This window comes from Podarcis vaucheri (assembly GCF_965113315.1).
Source record: "Podarcis vaucheri genome assembly, chromosome: 2".
NCBI lineage: Eukaryota > Metazoa > Chordata > Lepidosauria > Squamata > Lacertidae > Podarcis > Podarcis vaucheri.
Genome location: NC_138760.1, coordinates 6,604,771 through 6,624,119, shown reverse-complemented (window position 1 = coordinate 6,624,119; position 19,349 = coordinate 6,604,771). Strand labels below are relative to the sequence as shown.

The window sequence follows — 19,349 nt, the reverse complement described above, 5'->3', positions numbered from 1 at the left end:
ATCAAAAGTGAAGCTAGCATACAAGAATACTCTGTGTTAGAGAAAACTGCTTGCAAAAATGTGTCCCTTGTGGAAAATTGCATATAAAAATATTAAGAGAAATTGGCACTAAAATGCTGGTAAACTTTTGTGAGAATTTTCAAACCACAAACTGAAATGTGGAGAACTGAACTTAAAGGTTGAAGAAGTGAGAAACAGAATCTAAAACTGACAAGCTGAGCCATCCCTGATTGAAATTTTTTTTTTCAAAATTTTGTATGAAACTTTGAAAGAAAATATACAAAGGTTAATATCAAATATCTTGTTATCAATGGCAAAAACTAATCTAAATTAGAAACACAAATCAAAAGGAAGAAAAAGAAAAAAGGAAGAAAAAGAAAAAAGAGAACTTCTGAATTCTTTGTCTGTCAGCTATATATAGAAGATTATTCAAAACATTCACTCCAAGATGACACCCAATGATTCCACTTTCTATAAACCAATATTTCCATTAGTCCTCAAACCCAGATATCATAAGTTCATTTTCTTTTTCATGCAAAAAAGTGTATAAGGAGTTTCCAATCTTTAATCAATAGTGACAATGATTATTCTCTTATTAAACACGTCAACTTTACCATCTCAGCTAAATCCAATATTTTTTACACCCATTTCCTCATGGTAGATAATGGTGAATCTTTCAATCTTTGAGCATAGAAGAGTATTGCCACTGTGATCATGTATTGAAATAATGTTCTGCAGTCTTTTTCTAATTGTCTATCCATTATTCCTAGCTGGAAAAGTTCTGACATCAATTGAATGTGAAACTTAAAAATGTTCTGCATCAATGTATGTATTTGAATCCAATATTTCTTGGCATTTTTACAAGCCCACCAAGCATGACAAAATGGGTCTGCATATTTTTCACACTTCCAACAAACATTTCAAACACCTTTCTGCAGTCTAAATATCGTATTTTTCGCACTATAGGACGCACTTTTTCCCCTCCAAAAATTAAGGGGAAATATGTGTGTGTATCCTATGGAGCGAATGCAGGCTCCTTGGCTTCAGCGATAGCAATGCGAAGCCTCCGAAGCGCAAAGGGAGCACTTCCTCTGCACTCCGGAGGCTTTGCGCTGTTTTCGCTGAAGCTTGTAGAGCGAGTGGGGTCAGTGCGCACCGATAGCCACCTGAAGCCTTTGGAGTGCAGCGGGAAGTCGCGCTGCTCTCTGAAAGCTTCGGGTTCCTTTTGCTGAAGCCGGGAGAGCAAGACTCTCCTGGCTTCAGCAGAGAGGGAGAGCTACGTAGCGCCCCTTCAGCGAAGTAGGATGTGCTGGTCCCGAGGACTTCCGGGGTTGACGCGATCTGGGAATGGCGGATTCCCTCCGAGCTCCGGAGGGAATCGGCTCAGCAGGGGACGGGTCTTTGCCGTGCCGGCGACACGGGGACCCTTAAAACCGCAGGCGCGGAAGCCTGCGGACTGAAGACTCGGTGGGTGCCTTAAGCGCCCCCCCTGATCTGCGAAGAGCCTTTTTAAAGGCTGCGGAGGGGATACGGGGGGTGGCGTGGCACCGAGAGTCCATCGCTACCTCTGCTGAGCGAAGCCGCGAGCCATGACCGGAGAGCGCTGACTTCCTTCCTTGAAATTCGGCTGAAAAAACAACAACCCGTGAGTAAATGGGAATTGGACTTTAAGAATTTTCCGTTTGAATTTGAGACGACCGGGGGGTGTGCTAAAAGGAAGTCCGCACCCCGCCCTTGCAGATGAGCTAAAGCAACGACGTAAGAACTAAGCTGGAGAGCCTACCCTGCAAAGGGTGAGTTTAAAAAGATATTGACTTCCAAGATTGGGCAAAAAAAAAAAAAGCAATCTTGTGCAGGAGAGTGGAGTTTTGGAAGTTTCTTCCTTTCTTGTAAACAACCCCCTCCCCCCGGCCCGGGAGCGTCCTATTTTGGAGCCTGCAAGTATAGAATTTGACAGCTGTCAAAGCTGTCAAGTATACAGTCTACTGTAAAACTGCTACTTAAGATCCCTCTGGATTAAAAGGTGTTACAATTGAACTTAAATCGTTGGAAACAAAGTAATAAAAATAAGAAAGAGGGCTGTTGGAGAAAGCAACGTTAAGTGACCAGATTCCCTCTAGGGGGAATTCTGTGGAATTACAATGGCTGTGGATGGAAAGATACTGGCTGAAATCGAAAGGATGTTCTATCTGGTGGGAACCTTACAAGAGCATATTTCGGAAATAAGTAAACACTTGATGACCTTCACTACTGAAACAAGTAGTTCTGCTGATTGTAAGGAGGACTGGAATGAGAAAGAACCCACAGCTGAGCCTGAAATGACAATTAGAGAAAAGGAGACAAAACAAGAGAAAGAGAAAGTAAAGCTGGAAGATATTAACCAGAATTTGACATCTGTGGAATACAAGCAAGGAGACTATTGGATCAAATCTACAACAAATCTACGAAAGATGCAAAAGATGAAAGTGGAGGCCCTGGAAGCTTATGGTCTGCAAGAATTTAAAATAAAGAAATATAATTGGGGCCTCCACATTGACTCTGACTCTGACTATGATTTGAAAGATCCATGCCTTGTGGAAATTCTTCAGCAGTTGTATGCAAGAGACTATGAATGGATTGTGATAGAGCTCTTTCGAGATTCGTGGACCGACATAAAGGATTACCAACAAGACCGGCGGAGAGGGACTGTGAGAGATGGGATAGCCTCGGACGTGAGGAACCCAGGCTAAGAACTAATATTTTGGACATACATTGGGAAGGGACGCATATCGGGGATGGGAGGGAGGGAAGGATGTAATTTTAACAACACTCAAGATAATGGAATTTAATTAATATGACTGATATGAAAGACAAAATGGGAAATCGATGGAAGGGAACTGAGATCCAACTTAGAACAATCGTCTTCCTTTTTAAAAGGTCTATTGAGATGATTAAGATTTTGAGAAACAACAATTTGCTGATATAACTTTGGGAATAGGGATGCAAGGGAGGGGGTGGGGGGAAGTCAGGGACTAGGATTATGAAAATAAGTTGTTTTCCTGAAACTTTATATCTTTTTTGTTTCTGTGTCTTTTTTGTCTGTTTGTTTTTCTGTATGTTTGTTTGTTTGTCTATAAAAAAATGTGAAAACCCAATAAAAAAATTTTTTTTTAAAAAAAAAGGATGTGCTGGTCCCGGGGGGGTTGCCATGTGGCGTGGTCTGTGTCCGGTCCAAGGCTGAAGCGGGGTCCAAGGCAGGGAGTCGGGGATGGTCAGGAACTCTGGCAGAAAGCAGGACAGGGTGCCGGGTGGAATAGGTAACCAACGATGTTGCTCCCACAACCTGGGACTGGGCGGGCTGGTCTTTATCTCCTCTGAGGCTTAGGGCAGCCCCGGTCCACAGGTGACTCGCCTCTCCTGGCCTGGAGGCAAGCACTCCTCCTGCGAGAACCTAGTTCCCTCCGCCTCTCTGCCCTGAGCCTCTCCAGCTCAGGAAAGGCTGGAGGGTTACTGGACTCAGAGGCAACCTCACCTTCCCCTGACAGGGCTGGGAGAGGAGCACCTGCAGGCAATGGGTCCTCGATCACCCCCAGAGCCAGAGCGGATTCAGCTGGTGTCTGCTCCTGAGGATCCAGCACAGGTGCAGGCCCTTCAGGTTCAAGTCCCTGCCCTGGCTCAGCCGGCCCTGGAGGCGGGGACTCCTGTGCAGGCTGGGATTCCTCAGGTTCAGCCTCTGAATCAGATTCCCAGGCCATCACATGGGAGGAGAAATGAAAGGGGCTCCATATCTCCTGCCGCTTCACTGAAGGGGTGCTGAGCAGAGGGGGGGATTTCTTGTTCTCCCCCTCTAAAACAAGGTGAGTCCTATGGTCGGGTGCATCCTATAAAGCGAAAAATACGGTACCATTGGTACATCATTTTATGTAGCTGTCAGGGGTTCAGAAGCAGAGACGCAGAGAAGGGTGGAAACAGAGAGCGAGGGGGAGGAAGCCGAAGGGAGAATGAGTGATGATGACGACCCGAGATCTCCAAGCCTAAGCAGTGAGTCAGAGGACTCCCAAAAGGGAGCCCCAGTGAGCAGAGCAAGGGGGGGATCCGGGGGGACACCCCAGGAGGAAGGGAACAGAGGAGATTCAGAGAGCAGCAGCTGGAAGTCGGGACCCACGCTCAAGACTGAGAGCAGCAGGGAGGAAGGCAGCCAGGCATCGGGTTCCGGAGGCCGTCAGCAGGAGGGAGGGCACGAGTCAGGGGTGGTCACGCCCTCCTCAGAGAGCGAGGCAACGGTCAAGAGGAAAGTAGAGAGTTGGGCGCGCGCGCCAAGTTCAAATGCAGCGGAAGCTGGAGCAGTAAGCAGCCCGGAGAGTGAGCCAGGTCCCAAAGCCCGCCGAAAGGAAGCGGAAGGATCAGGGGGGTCAGCGTCAGAGGAGAGTAGAAGGGAGGAGTCCCAGGGGGGCAGAAGGACCCAGAGACGTAGGGAGAGGCGAAGGAGGTGGAGCAAGGCTAGGGTATTAAGCTGGTGTGCAAGAGGCGGGGACTCAGATGGGTCTTCGCCGACCTAGGGCAGAAGGTGTAGAGCTGCACGCTGCAGTTCGGAAATGAAACCTGTAACTCAATAAAGACTCTTTTAAAGTGGACGCTGTGTGGCGTGGTCCTATGTGAGCTGGGACCTGGTAGCAGCTCTGACAGTAAGACCCATCCCTTCAAAGCTTCAGAAACCTGAAACCTCGCAGCGGGAGCAGAAGCCGCTAGGGGAGGAAGAGGGGTGTCTGTAAGCAAGCTCACAAAGGTTAGCAAGATGACGGAAGAACAGAGGATCTCCGCGCTGCAAGAGGCAGTGACCCAGTTGTCCTCAGAGGTATTGGCTTCCAAGAAACGGGAGGAGGAGACTACAGCCGCCTACAGAGACCTACACGCCAGGTTTGAAATGCTTGTTAAGCAAGGGCAACCGGGACCCAGACCGGAGGGCGTGGGATTGGCACGGAGAGCAGGAGGGCTTGTGGCTCACTTCGATGGGACTTTGCAACAGTACCCTAATTTTAGAGCAGACGTAATGTGCGCACTGCAACTGCTGGCAAAAGACTTTAGAGATGAGGAAGAGAAGGTGGGGTTCATATTGTCCCATTTGCATGGGGATGCCAAAGCCTGGCTGCGCAATTTGTGGAGGGATAAAGATCCGGCGCTTCAGAATGCAGATGCCTTTATCAAAGCGATGGATGCGTGTTTTTTGTCTACTATTGATGTGGATCTTGCCAGACGGGAGATTCATGGACTAAAACAAGGGAGGGCGAGCGTCCGGCAGTATCACGCCCGATTTTTTGCGCTGGTCAGTGCTTTAGAATGGGATCGGGATTCGCCCCCTGTCAGAGACCTCTTCTGGGAGGGTCTAAGTTCTGCGGTTAAGGATGAAATTGCAAGGGGGGAGAGGCCCCGAAGCACGCAGGAGGTGGTCCAAAGGGCGCTGACTGTGGGGGTGAGGCTGGAAGAACGTCCATGGTGCAGAGATGAAGGACGTGGAGGGCGCGAAGCAGCGAGAAGTTTCTCTTTCGTTCCGAGGGAAGCAGCGCGTGCGCAATCCACACCTCCGCCAGGAGGGGGAGGGGAACCGATGGAGGTTGGAGGTGCAAGGGCTCAGTCAGCAGCCAGAGCCCTAGCACCGGCAGCAGTGAAAGCGAAGCCTCCTAGAGGGAACAGGAAGTGTTACATCTGCGAGGATCCAGGCCATTTGGCGAAGGAGTGTCCCCGGAGGCTCCACAAGCACACTGCAGCCTCAGCAATGGTGACTGCAGCAACGCAGCAAGGAGAACCACAGCAGGGAAACGACGATGTCTGGCTGGAGACGGAGGCACTGGGGCCCAGCCAGACGCATCTGTGAAGCAGCCCCCAGCGATATTGCAACCCACGGATCCCCTCCCACCCAAACCAGTGGTGCAGCTCACAGCGTCTCTCCAGCTACCCAACGGCGTCACTATCGAAGTGCCGCTTTCTGTGGATTCTGGAAGCAACGCAGACTTTATAGCGCAGAGCTTTGTGGAGCAGCACGCTATACAGCTATTGCCTGCCACTCTGCCCCTGCAAGTCGTCACAGTGGATGGCAGAGAGTTGCTAGGGGGGCAGGTGGTGAAGCAGACGCCACCAATGGTGATGCGCCTTGGCAACCACAGGGAAGTCATCAGTTTTAATGTCACCCAACTGTCGGACACGCCCATTGTGTTGGGCATGAGTTGGCTGGACAGGCACAGTCCGACACTGGCTTGGTACCAGAGACAACTGATCTTCGGCTCCTCTTATTGCGCAGAACACTGCATCCTGCCCCGACGGGAGGGAGAGGAGGAGGAATCACAACTGCAGTTGGGAACGTTGCAAGCGGTCCCCCACAAATACGCGAACTTTTTGGAGGTCTTCTGCGAGAAGGAGGCGGACAAGCTACCCCCTCACCGGCCATATGACTGCAAGATTGACCTCCTACCGGGGGCGACGCTGCCGAAGGGGCGGCTATACTCCATGTCTGAAGATGAAATGCAGGAACTCAAACAGTTCATCAAGCATAACCTGGAGCGTGGCTTCATCAGAGAGTCCAAGGCAGTGGGGGGCAGTCCCGTTTTCTTCGTGAAAAAGAAAGACACGCCCCAAAAAAGACTCGTTGTGGACTACCGCCTTTTGAACCAGATGACCAAACCGTCTGATTACCCCATGCCCAGGATTGACGACCTCCTCGCGACGGTGCGCAAGGGACGCGTGTTCACCAAGTTGGACCTACGAGGGGCGTACAATCTCATCCGCATGCGGGAGGGCGATGAGTGGAAGACGGCCATGTTCACACCGCTGGGCACCTACGAGTACAGGGTTATGCCCTTTGGATTACAAAATGGCTCTCACTGTTTTCAAGCTTTTATGCATCACGTGTTGGAGGGACTCCTCTACAAGACATGCGTCTGCTTCCTGGATGACATCCTGATTTTCTCGGACTCGCAGCAAGCTCACGACCGAGACGTGAGGGAGGTGCTCAGCAGGTTGCAACAACATAGACTGTACGCCAAGCTGGAGAAGTGCCAGTTCGACACGAAGGAGGTGGATTTCCTGGGATACAAGTTGTCGGACAAGGGGATAGCCATGGACAGCACCAAGGTTCGTGCGGTATTGGATTGGAAGAGCCCGCGCAACCGGAAGGAGGTCCAGCGGTTTGTCGGCTTCGCCAACTTCTATCGCAAGTTTATCAAGGGGTTCGCGATGCAGACGGCAGCAATTACGGACACGCTCAGCTCCAAAAAAAAGAAATTCATCTGGACGGAGCAGGCGGAGCAGTCCTTTCAAGCGCTCAAGCGTCTCTTCGCATCGGAGAAGCAACTGCTGCATATCGACCCCAGTAAACCGTTGAGGGTAGAGACAGACGCGTCAGACAGAGCCGTGGGAGCTGTTCTGCTGCAGCGAGACCCGCAGGGGGTGTGGCGGCCGGGAGCGTTCTACTCCAGAAAGCTCAGCAAGTCGGAGCAGAACTACACCATCTGGGACAGGGAGTTGCTAGCCATTCATGCAGCTTTCAAGGCGTGGAGGCACTTCCTAATCGGCGCCAAGCACACGGTGCAGGTCTGCACGGACCACAAGAATCTGGAGCACTGGCGCACGGCTCAGTTCCTGAACCAGAGGCAGATACGTTGGGCGGAGTTCTTTGCTGACTTCAATTTCCGAATAGAGTACGTCCCAGGCGACACCAACATCATGGCGGATGCACTGTCCCGAAAACCGCAATACCTAGAAGAGGTGACGCCAGCGGCGGCCATGCACATCTTCGCACCGACGGCGTGGGTGTGTGCCTCAGCTACAGTAGACCTGGATGCGGTGCGACGTGCATTGCGGGACGACTCATTCGCACAAGACAAGATGGCGGAACTGCTCAGAGGCACGGCTACCACGGACGAGTTCCAGGTGCGGGACGGCTTGCTCCTACGCAAAGGGGCTGTCTATGTACCAGGAGACGACCTTCGCGCCAAGGTACTGCAACAGTTGCACGACGCACCCACGGCCGGTCACTTTGGCACAGAGAAAACGATGGAATTAGTCGCGAGAGACTTCTGGTGGCCCAGGCTGAGAGGGGAGGTCGCGGACTACGTCGCGAGGTGCGACACCTGCCAGAGGGCCAAGCCGGTACACAGACCACCGGCGGGACTGTTAGAACCGCTGCAAACGCCGTTTGAACCGTGGGAGAGGGTGGCCCTGGACTTTGTGACGGATTTACCCAGCTCGAGAGGCAAGACAGCTGTGCTAGTGGTGGTGGACTTGTTCACCAAGATGGCACATTTCATTCCGTGTGCGAAGGTGGCCACGGCGGAACAAACCGCCAAACTGTTCATAGATCACGTGTTCAAAGTGCATGGCCTGCCACGGTCTATCCTGTCCGACCGCGGACGCCAGTTCATCTCGTCTTTCTGGCAGAAGCTGATGGGTTTTCTAAATGTCAAGGTCAATCTGGCATCAGCAAGACACCCGCAGACCAACGGGCAAGCAGAGAGGGTCAATGCCATCATGCAGCAGTACCTGAGATGCTATGCCAATCAACAGCCTGCGACGTGGGTGGATTACCTGCCGCTAGCCGAGTTCGCTTACAACAACACGAAGCACGTGTCCACAGGAGTGACGCCGTTCTTTGCCAACAATGGGAGGCATCCCAGAACCTTCCCGGGACTGGAGAGAGTGGGGGAAGGAGAACCACAGACGGCGGACGCGTTCGCGTCAGAGCTGCAGGCGGTCCACGATCAACTCAGACGGCAGCTGGAGCTAGCTAAGCACGCCTACAAGGTGCAAGCTGACAAGCACAGGCGGGTTGGCGAAGTGATCCAAGTGGGAGACTGGGTCTGGTTGGCAGCCCACGCAGTGCCGACCAGGTCACTTGCCAAGAAGAAGTTGGGGCACAAGCAAATCGGTCCGTACCAAGTCGAAGCGCAGATCAACCCGGTAGCCTTCCGACTGGCGCTGCCGGAGGGTTCCAGAATGCATCCGGTGTTCCACAGGTCGGTGCTCACTCCCTACAAGGCACCTCACAGGTTCCAGGAGCCAGGGACGGCGCCAAGTCCGCTCCGGGAACGGACGGAGACGCGGGGGGTGAAGCACCAGGACCACATCAACGAGGTCACGGAGATTTTGGACTCCAGATGGGGGGAGGAGGGAGTCGAATACCTCTTAGCCAGAGAGGGCACCCGGGCCAGCGCCAATAGCTGGGTACCAGACTACGCTTTGGAGGAACCCCTGCTCAAGGACGAGTTTCATGCCCTCTTCCCACACAAACCCATGCCAGCGAGCTTCTTCGACGACTGGTTGTTCACACCCACACTTTCTTCCAGCACGTTCCATGGATTCGACTCAGAAGGGGAACCCGCACGGAGCACCCGTTCCCCAGAAGGTTCACCGGCAGGTTCGGCATCAGGCAACTCGTATTGGTGGGACGATCGACCAGAGGAGCAATGGCGCAGGAAGTGGCTGGAGATGCCAGGTCGAGCGACCGACGCAGAGACTGACATGGACGTGTTCGGGGAGGACCTCGGGTTCGAGCACGGCGGTACAGAGATGGAAGAGCAACAAGTCAACGTCGACGACCGCGAGGGGGAAGACTCGGAGGTTTTCAGTTGGCGGCCACCCACGGGGAGCGACCTGTATCCAGCATTCCCTCCCATGATGATGGAGCACCCAGCACCCACACCTGACAGCGGGAAGGGGGGAAGGGGGGGCTTCGAGGGGGGGATGGATGTCAGGGGTTCAGAAGCAGAGACGCAGAGAAGGGTGGAAACAGAGAGCGAGGGGGAGGAAGCCGAAGGGAGAATGAGTGATGATGACGACCCGAGATCTCCAAGCCTAAGCAGTGAGTCAGAGGACTCCCAAAAGGGAGCCCCAGTGAGCAGAGCAAGGGGGGGATCCGGGGGGACACCCCAGGAGGAAGGGAACAGAGGAGATTCAGAGAGCAGCAGCTGGAAGTCGGGACCCACGCTCAAGACTGAGAGCAGCAGGGAGGAAGGCAGCCAGGCATCGGGTTCCGGAGGCCGTCAGCAGGAGGGAGGGCACGAGTCAGGGGTGGTCACGCCCTCCTCAGAGAGCGAGGCAACGGTCAAGAGGAAAGTAGAGAGTTGGGCGCGCGCGCCAAGTTCAAATGCAGCGGAAGCTGGAGCAGTAAGCAGCCCGGAGAGTGAGCCAGGTCCCAAAGCCCGCCGAAAGGAAGCGGAAGGATCAGGGGGGTCAGCGTCAGAGGAGAGTAGAAGGGAGGAGTCCCAGGGGGGCAGAAGGACCCAGAGACGTAGGGAGAGGCGAAGGAGGTGGAGCAAGGCTAGGGTATTAAGCTGGTGTGCAAGAGGCGGGGACTCAGATGGGTCTTCGCCGACCTAGGGCAGAAGGTGTAGAGCTGCACGCTGCAGTTCGGAAATGAAACCTGTAACTCAATAAAGACTCTTTTAAAGTGGACGCTGTGTGGCGTGGTCCTATGTGAGCTGGGACCTGGTAGCAGCTCTGACAGTAGCTAATCTATATCTTCAGCTTCCAAAAGATTCTAGGTGTCACCTAGGCTATTGCAAGGATAATGTTTCTTTTGCTTCACAAACAGGTTGCAAAGTAAGCGAATATTTCCGAAAGACTGGCAGCGACAACCTTCACCTGGTCACTGACTGCATAGAACATGCCCTGACATCCTGCTCCCCTCGCACTCGCTATTCTGCAGGATGGGATGCAAAGCTCCTTTACCTTCCTCTCTCTTACTTTCCAACGTCCATCGCTGACTTCGTGATGAGCTGCATTTGGCCTAAACCAGCTCAAGCAATATAGGGTTGCTGTTGTTTTAAAATAGCGACTATAGAATAATCAAAACATACAATACAACAAAGTAAAGAACCAAGAGGCAACTTACTATTATAGATCCACCATTCATAATTAGATATTACTTTGAAACATAGGAAGGTTCAATCCAAGATTGATCAAGAAAATTGGAAGTTTATTTTCATGGAAGCAAAGACGGCTAATAGTAATGAGTATTCACATTTGTTTAGTACTAAATAAAATCAATTGTGGTGGGATCGCTCCAGTGTTTTTTATAGACATCAAAAACATCCCCTATATAGTGACATAATCCATTGGTTTAGCAGTGCATCCTGAAACTGTCATGTGGCAAAGGTATTTGAGAGCAGAAGCAGCAAAGGAGTCTAGAAATGCTCTGAAATGTTGTAAAGCTGCAGAATCATTTAGCATGCTGAATCACTGTGACTCATCTTGAGGATGACTCATTCTTTGTATAAGTATTGCACAATGGTACCTCTGGATGTGAACGGGATCCGTTCCGGAGCCCCTTTCACATCCAGAAATAAAGGCAACCCACGTCCGTGTGTCATGATTCGCCGTCATTTTGACCGTCTGCGCATGCGCAAGCAGCAAAACCCGGAAGTAACATGCTCCGTTACTTCCGGGTCGCCGCAGCGCACAACCCGAAAAGACTTATCCCGAACTTCAACCTGAGGTATGACTGTATCTGCTTGCAGGCAGACTCAGTGATTTAGTGTCTGTGTCTCTATCTGTGTGTGCGGTGGAGCCTGTGCTCTGTAAAGCCTGTGCTCAGTGGAAACTCCGTGTATGCTCTGAAGCTAGTTGAATCTTCTGTTCACTATGGTTGTAGTAAAGTTAGCGTTTGTTTAGAAGCTATTCCTTGGTCAAGCAATGAGAGTGAGGTCTTGTGGTAACCAACAAGCCACAAGAACCATGGGAAATAAGTCCTGTCCCTTTAACCCCAGACTAACAGGCACCTAGGGTGTGAAAGGTTTAGTATGGGAAAGGAAACCCCTGATTTAATGGAAGGTTTGACACCTGGGTCCGAAGTTATGTGCATTCCCTCAGTGATGTTATCTGGCCTTGATTGCCTGGGAATGTGCATCTGCATAGGCTTCCCCGGAAGGGATGAAACCCCTTTGATTTAGGCCCTGGGTTCTTTGCTTTGTTCGTGAGTATGTAAGTTAGTTAGATTTTACAATGTTACTATTTTTTCTTGGCTGTAACTTACTAAAAGAAGTGCCTGCTATTTTAGCATGTTTTCTTATGTTCTTTTAAAATAAATTTTAAAGAAAGAAACTGTTTTGGTTTGTGTGCCTTTCCGGGGGAAAAGCTAATTCCTAGCCTTACGCTTGTTTACACTCTACCGTAGAATTTCTGTCTGCAAGTCTGTGGATACAGCTTGTGGAGGGGGGGAAACCAGCAATAACGGGGCACAGCCTTCTCCCTGGGTTGTGGCTCTGGGTTCCCCGGGACAAAGGGAGTGGTGGCAGCCTTACCGGTGTTATTTTGTCCTGTTTCTGTAAAAAGTAAACGCGCCTGCCAACCCTGCTCAAGAAACCTGGTCTGGCCGGAGAGCAAAGACAGGTGAGGGAGGGGCGAGTGGTTGGGGGCAAAGTTTACCACAATGGTGTTATTGGCAAACAAGTTTATTTTAACTCAGTAAAGCTTTTATTCTTTTACTGAAGAAGACTCTGCATTATTAATTTATATCTCAGAGACTGGGCAACCAGTTTTGAAAAAAATGTTTTAATATTTGGTTTTGATGTGCTATAAATTTGAAAATACATAAAAATTAATTAGCAAATTTGCAATTCCACCACATATAGAAGAAGTATGTTCCCCTGTCAAGACACCCCCTCCAGCACAGAGGGGAGCATCTAATTATATGGGCCAATCGCACCAGGGTTAAATAATGTCGCTGCACTAACTTCAGGGTGTTCTCCCAGATGGTAGCAGATACAGACTGTCTCCCAGACTGTTTTCAGTGAGGAGAGGGGAGAAAATTGGAGGTTTAATAAGAGGGAATATATACTGGAAATCACACCATTACCTAAGCTCCCTCTTATGATGGAATCAAATGGTTTAAAAGATTTAGTAGCCACCTCCTGCACCTCTGGTTTGTTAACAAACATACGTGATTTTCTTAACATTTAGCCCATTCAATCCCTGGTCTCGTGAGCTGATATTGTTGCCTTCCACCCCAATCTCTGACCGGTGTGAGACTCTAGGGGCTCACCCAGGATTGGGTTTCCTTGAAATGTGGCACAGTAGAGACTGTGCTGTCTCTATGATATATGGCTTACACATATATGCAACCTGAGTCTACTATGGAGGGGCTCACAGCATTAACACCCAAGAAGGCCTTGCTTTGACCATAGCCACAGTGTTGGATTTGTGATAGGAATTTTGAGGTCTTGGGTATATGGCACAGGAGGACCGACCTGAAACCATTCTGATACCCAAACTGACCAAATGTTTTCCCTGCAAGGAGGGAGGGGGGTCAGGGAGCCTTCCCATTGTCTCAGGAATTGAGTAATCAGCATTTTAATGGGTGACAGACTATCAGGAAAAGCAAGCAGATAACCTGGCAAACAGGAAAAACAACATTCAAATTTCTGTTTTAGACTGCCTTTTCTGTGATGTAGGTATGATGTATCTGTCAGTATCTCAGCTCACAGTCAGAGGTAACTGGCCTCCCCCGGGCAAATTGAGTGAGATACTTGTTGACCTTTCCGTCTGCGTCTCCCGGCAGGCAAGGTCGTAAATCGGCGATTCTCCTCGTCAGACGTGAGAAGAACACACCCTCTGCTACTCTCTGCTTCTCTCCCTCCCTGCATTCCCCCAGGGAGGGGAAATGAGACAGACAGGAGTCTATTTACATGTCTTTTATTCCTGTCATTCAGCAGTACATAGAAAACGTGACTGCACTCTCCAGACTCCAGCAGAAGAGACACAACTCCACCCCTGTACTTCCAGTACAGGTTAGATGACGCTCTGAGCTAACATCCGGTGCTCAGTACAGAGAATAGACTCCCCCTTTTTCCTAACAGTACAGTTCAACACATCAACATCCTGTTTTGCTTTCCAGCCACCTGCAGCTGGCTTTTGCATTGCTGCTTTTTCCCAACAGTATCGGGGGGGGTGGACTTAGGTTACACCCCTTCTGTGATGTATGTATGATGCTTCTGGGGGTGGTCTTGATCTACAGGGTGGCAATTTCAAAAGTCTTTATAAGGCCTTGCGCACCATTGTTCTGGGTTCCTCCTCCTTTCCTGCGGGTGAGAGGAGCACCCTGTTGCAACAGATCAATAAAGATCAAGCTTACTAGCTGCTTTGCTTCTCAATAGTCTCTGGTTGGCCTCTGTTATTTTCTCCTACCAATGGGGAACCTACATAAGGACTCTATACAGGCTCTTGGATACCCCATAAGGGAAAAGGGCAATTTTTGTTTACAACAGATTCAAACAGAAGCCAAGTTTTCCAAACCAGTCCCTTTGTCCAGGCAATTGTAAGACAACGGCCATGGCTGGACACTTAAGCACCATGATCAGCATCCCAGAGGAATGAGCCGTCCTGCAAAAGCTACAGCTAAGTGATGGTGCCCTCCCCCCCCCTCACCTGGCCACTGGATAGAGAACAGGGGTTTAGCTGAGCTAGAAAGCAGGAGAAGCTAGACATGTCTGATCTGTGCTGGGCTCTGGAGCTCCCCTAGAAATCTAATAGGGGAGCGACATCTATTGGCGTATTCATGCTCCATTGTATGGTCATTTTGAATTCTGATTCTGTCTCCCGCGGCATTAGCGACCCCTCCCAGTTTGGTGTCTTCTGCTAATGTGATGAGCATCCCCTCAATTCCTTCATCCAAGTCATTTATAAAGACGTTGAACAACAACGGGCCCAGGACAGAACCCTGTGGCACCCCACTGGTCACGTATATTCAGGAAGTTGGTGCTTACAACTCTTGCTGGTACATTAAATTGTTTCCTCAAGGAAAAGAGCTGACTTAGGTGTGCAAACCCCTGCGGATTACTTGGTAAGTCTCTGGTGCAGTCCACATATCCCTGCACCTGCTCTTTATTCATTGCTGTCCTCTGCTTGAAACTTAGCTGGAGAAGCAGACATCCCACTAAAGCAAAGAGAAAGAGGAAGATACAGAACTATCATGTTTACCTCAGGATGTCAGAGAAGGCTTCCACGCTGTACTTGGATGCGGCATAGGGGACTCCAAAGTATGCCCGTCGTCCCGCCATACTGGACATGTTGACCACCCTCCCTCTGGCTCTTCTCACCAGGGGCAGCATGTGTAGCGTCGTGTCAATCATCCCAAGAAAGTTGACGCCGATCATCTTTGCAACGCCATCTTTGGTCAGCCACTCAGTGGGAGCTGATGGGGCAGCAATGGCTGCATTGTTCACCAAACCCCAGAGCCCTGTGTGAAAAGAAAAAATTATTCTTATTGTTCCAGGTTCCCACCTGCCTTAATAATTGGATATACACAATTCTTTGGAAATGTGGGTATATCTGCATTCTTGTGAGCGCTCTCTCTCTCTGTCTGTGTGTGTGCACGCAGATACACACAATGATACATTTCCCATTAATACTATATGCACTGCCAAGGATGACGCTGTTAAGTCAAGGCACCCATCTTAGCTTCTCCCCACACATCTTTTGCTCACTTACTGCTTAGGATCCCTGCACGGACACTCTTGCAACTTCAGTCATTTCCCTCTGTCAAATGAGCACAGCACTAAAGTGGAGGATAGTATGGAGCCCTGGGCATCAATTTGCAAAGTAGCCACCTGATTTCCCTGCATGCTGTCAGAGAATGGAGTCTGTAGTTTGGGCCTACATTTTGCACAGGTTGGTTAGGAGATTTTATAGGGATTTTGCTAGTGAAAAAAGGATAGAATTAATAAGACATGATATGTGTGGAATATAGCATGTATGTAACACTGAGAGGATGTTCATGAGAGGGTGATGAGAGGAATAACTAAGAAAGAGGGGTTTGTATCATTAATAAATGATTTATATCATTTATTAACAATAGTACAATAATCTCCCTTGTTGTCTCAGTCTCAGCAGCCACTGTGGAGAAATTATCTTAATCTTTAGATTGGATCAGGCAGCATTTCTAAAGAAAGGGAACACATATCTCCTCCTTCTGAGTCATTTTCCTGCTGTGGATTGCAGCTCCTCCCAGCTGCTCTTAGGAGGAAAAATTCAGAGTCCAGCATCACCTGCTTGTCAGTTAAAGTTACCATTTTGTACCATCACTTACGGCTTTTCATATATGTGCTTTAAGGAACAGCTTGATCTGTGGACATTATCAGGTGTCAATGTTTCTCTTCACACCACAAGGAGCTTCACCTGCTGATGTCACAGAATAAGCTGCTGTCAAAGGCACAAAGCAAATGTCTTTCAGATCAGTTGGCAACCCTAGAAGCTTCTTATAGAGGTTGAATTAAGCTGATTGCATAGTTTTTGTAAAATTTTACTCACTCATATTTGGATTGTTTCTTTTTAAATATATATATATATATATATATATATATATATATATATATATATATATATATATTAATCCAATTAAATCACAATACAAACAAATAAAACTAAATCACTTTCCGAATTTTTAAAAAAATTCAGAAGGATTTCCTATGTTCCGGATGTCTGGAAAAATTGTCTCACACTTTTTTTCCTGCTTTCTTTGCTGTTGTAATGCCAGTTTCCAGATTCCAATCTTAACCTCTCAAAGTCTCTTCAGTCGCTGGTTCATATCTCCTATCGTATTAAATAAATCCATACATCCATTTGCCTTCCAGAACACAGTTTAATTCATGTTGTTGTCCATCAATAAGAATTCTCAGCGCTGCCTCCGTCCCAAATCTGGACTGTTGTCCAAGTCTGCTTCATTAGAAGATGAATGACGCGGTGAGCTCTCAAGTTGTTTAAGAAGCTGTTATTCCAAAGTTTTTTGTAGAAAATAATCACGGTAGGGTATATTTCACTTTCAGCAATCATTTGGCAATTGATCGGCTTTTTCCAGAGTCCACGCCTGCCCCCCTAGGGGGGAGCCTGCCAAATGCCAGCTTCACCTTCACTTTCACCTTTTATAATAATAATCCGTGCAATCAAATGCACTGTTTTTCGTGAAATACTTCCCATATTGTAGTCCCAAAAAAATGTTTCCCACTCCCTCAGAAGGAAGTTTTTCCTTCTGCGCCACAGCTAATGGACACCATTTTCTCAACTCCTTTATCTTTTGCTAAGTCAGCTTAGAACTTCAAGCGAGTTGCTGCACAGCCAGATAACTAATTACAATTGGAAATCTGCCTGTATTCTGTTTAATGTTTGTTCTTTCTTGGTGAGGTTTGGCATAGAAGAGTAGATGTAGATATACAGAAGGGAAAATAACCGCTCACCTCACATTAATGAAAACACAACGATAGAGTCCTTTTCAAAACCTTGACATCCAAATATTGGTTCGTTTAGCAGATCTTTTTTTTATCTCCTTTCCAGTACATGCCTGTTTCTTAGTCCAAATTTTCATAATTTTGAGAACACAGGGATCTCCAGCTCATGAGGCTGTTTCTGGAAGGTTCCCAGTTTTTGCCGTGGTCATCAACCTGCCCCCCTGTCCCACATCTTGTTGCGGAGGGCAGATAACGGATGATCTGCGGGTGGTGCAGCCTCCCATACCCGGGCGGTGGGTGGGTTAGCAGGGCTAATTACCTTCATATTAACCCTGAATTACTGGCAAGACTGAGGGTTCGATCTCTTGGGAGGCAGCCATATCTCACGGCTGGAAACCAGAAGCCTGGATTAATTGTTTCTAATAACTTTTTTGAATATTACTTGTTCATTTGATATATTTGGAGTGACTTTGGTGACATTGTGTGGGAAAGTGGAATAAAGATAAGCAGATGATGATACAGATAATCCCTGGCCTGATCCAGAGCATGGAAACAACAGAACAAAAAGCTACCTTTCTTCCCCACTTGTTATTTCACCCACTCCGTCGCTGCCGCCACGCTCTCTGTACTGGTGACATCCAGAATGGTGGTTTTCAAGCGCTCTGAGGTGGCCTTGCCCAGCTGCTCTGCCCCCTTCTGCGTGAGACAGGCTGCCAGCACCCGCAGGCCCCGGGCATCCAGCTGCCTGGCAAGTAGGTTTCCAAAGCCAGAGTCACACCCCGTGATGAAGACATATTTCTCCGTCAGGTTCTCCACCGTCTGTCTCTCCTGGTACCATCGGCGAAGGAAGTAAAGCCCCAGCAGGGCAGCCAGGTAGAGCCACATGGCTGAAACCTGCAGGGAAGATAACAGACAGAGTATAAGGGCCAAAGGCACTCCTGGGCATCAACAGCAGGGCAGCTAAAATCTCCATGGAGAATATGAATCATGCAGAATGTTATAGTCAAGGACACATATGTGAGGAATCCCCAATTAGATTTCCCAATATCTTTTTTATTTAGAAGTAGCATCAGGATCCACAGGCCTGAGTTGCTTTCAATCAAGGTCTCTATTGTGGAGTATCCATAATAAAAATGTATGGAAGGAAAGTGCTTAATGTCATGTAAATAAATGTTTCATAAAGGTGCTATGAGACTCACTCATTCAAAAAGAACGTTCCCTTCTCTGCAGGTTAACATTGGAGCCGAATACTTAATCCACACATTCTTTAATGTTGGGTAGCTCACATACGCCAATGGGACCTCCTCTTCACTCTAAGCTCTCAAGAAGCATCTTCGTTCTTCCCTGGATCGTGGATCAAGCAACTCTGATTGACACAGGAGAGAGACTGTAGGTTTGTAGGTCCAGATTACTGCCAGGGAAAGCATAACCCTCTGGCTGAGGGCTGGCCACCCTTTTCTCTCCCCCCTCCCCCCCCCCACGTTCCTTTGCCACAGTTATAGATTAGTCATTTGAAGCGGACTTTCTTTCTTCCTTCTTTCACTCTCTGTTCACTTCAGCTTCCCCCCTGGATTTCCCCTGTCTGCTTTCCTCTCCCTCAGGAGTTGCGCATTCACTTGTGTCTGCACACGCGCACACATTAAATCAAGCCAATACAAGATTAGGCAACACAGCCATTGAGCCATAGGTTCATCATCACTGCCCTGAAAGGGTGCGCTGGAGGACAAGCACAAACCTTGGTCCTTGCACAGATGCCAGAAGATGCCTTTAAACATAGCAATGGAAAATCAAAGACTGAACAATTATTTTTATGAGTTTCTTACCTCCTCTGTAGAACTTTCAACTGCTGGCAGTTGATGGGGTGTTGTTCCTGAACTTGGTGTCCTTTGTGTTACACAACCAATGCTTGGACTTTTTAAGCTTCAGTCCGGAAGCGTTGGAGGCCTTTTCCCATTGGCTGGGGGCATGTACCAGTTTCAGATTTCAGATTTCTTCTCTGCTTCTGCCTCTGATGCCCTCTAGGTGTTGCTAGGAGGGAACAGATCCTTCCAGTTAGGCTGGGCATGGAATATTTGCTCATTAAATTCAGAAAAAAGAGGAAAAATACAAGTACATTTGCCCTAGCGTGTGTGTGTGTGACGTACACACATCTACACACAAACA

General features: G+C 48.9%; 1 protein-coding gene and 1 pseudogene across 2 annotated transcripts in view; one reads left to right on the top strand and one right to left on the bottom strand.

The window, feature by feature from the left end:
• The window catches only part of PRIM1 (DNA primase subunit 1), a 113,490-nt gene that overhangs the window by 21,611 nt on the left and 72,530 nt on the right, over positions 1–19,349 (top strand). The gene's annotated exons all lie outside the window — the stretch shown is intronic.
• Positions 13,987–19,167, bottom strand: LOC309522855 (17-beta-hydroxysteroid dehydrogenase type 6-like; annotated as a pseudogene). Its single transcript, XR_014224599.1, has 4 exons — positions 19,010–19,167; positions 17,759–18,080; positions 14,944–15,202; positions 13,987–14,065 (listed from the first exon to the last, which is right to left on the bottom strand). The product of XR_014224599.1 is annotated as a 17-beta-hydroxysteroid dehydrogenase type 6-like (transcript).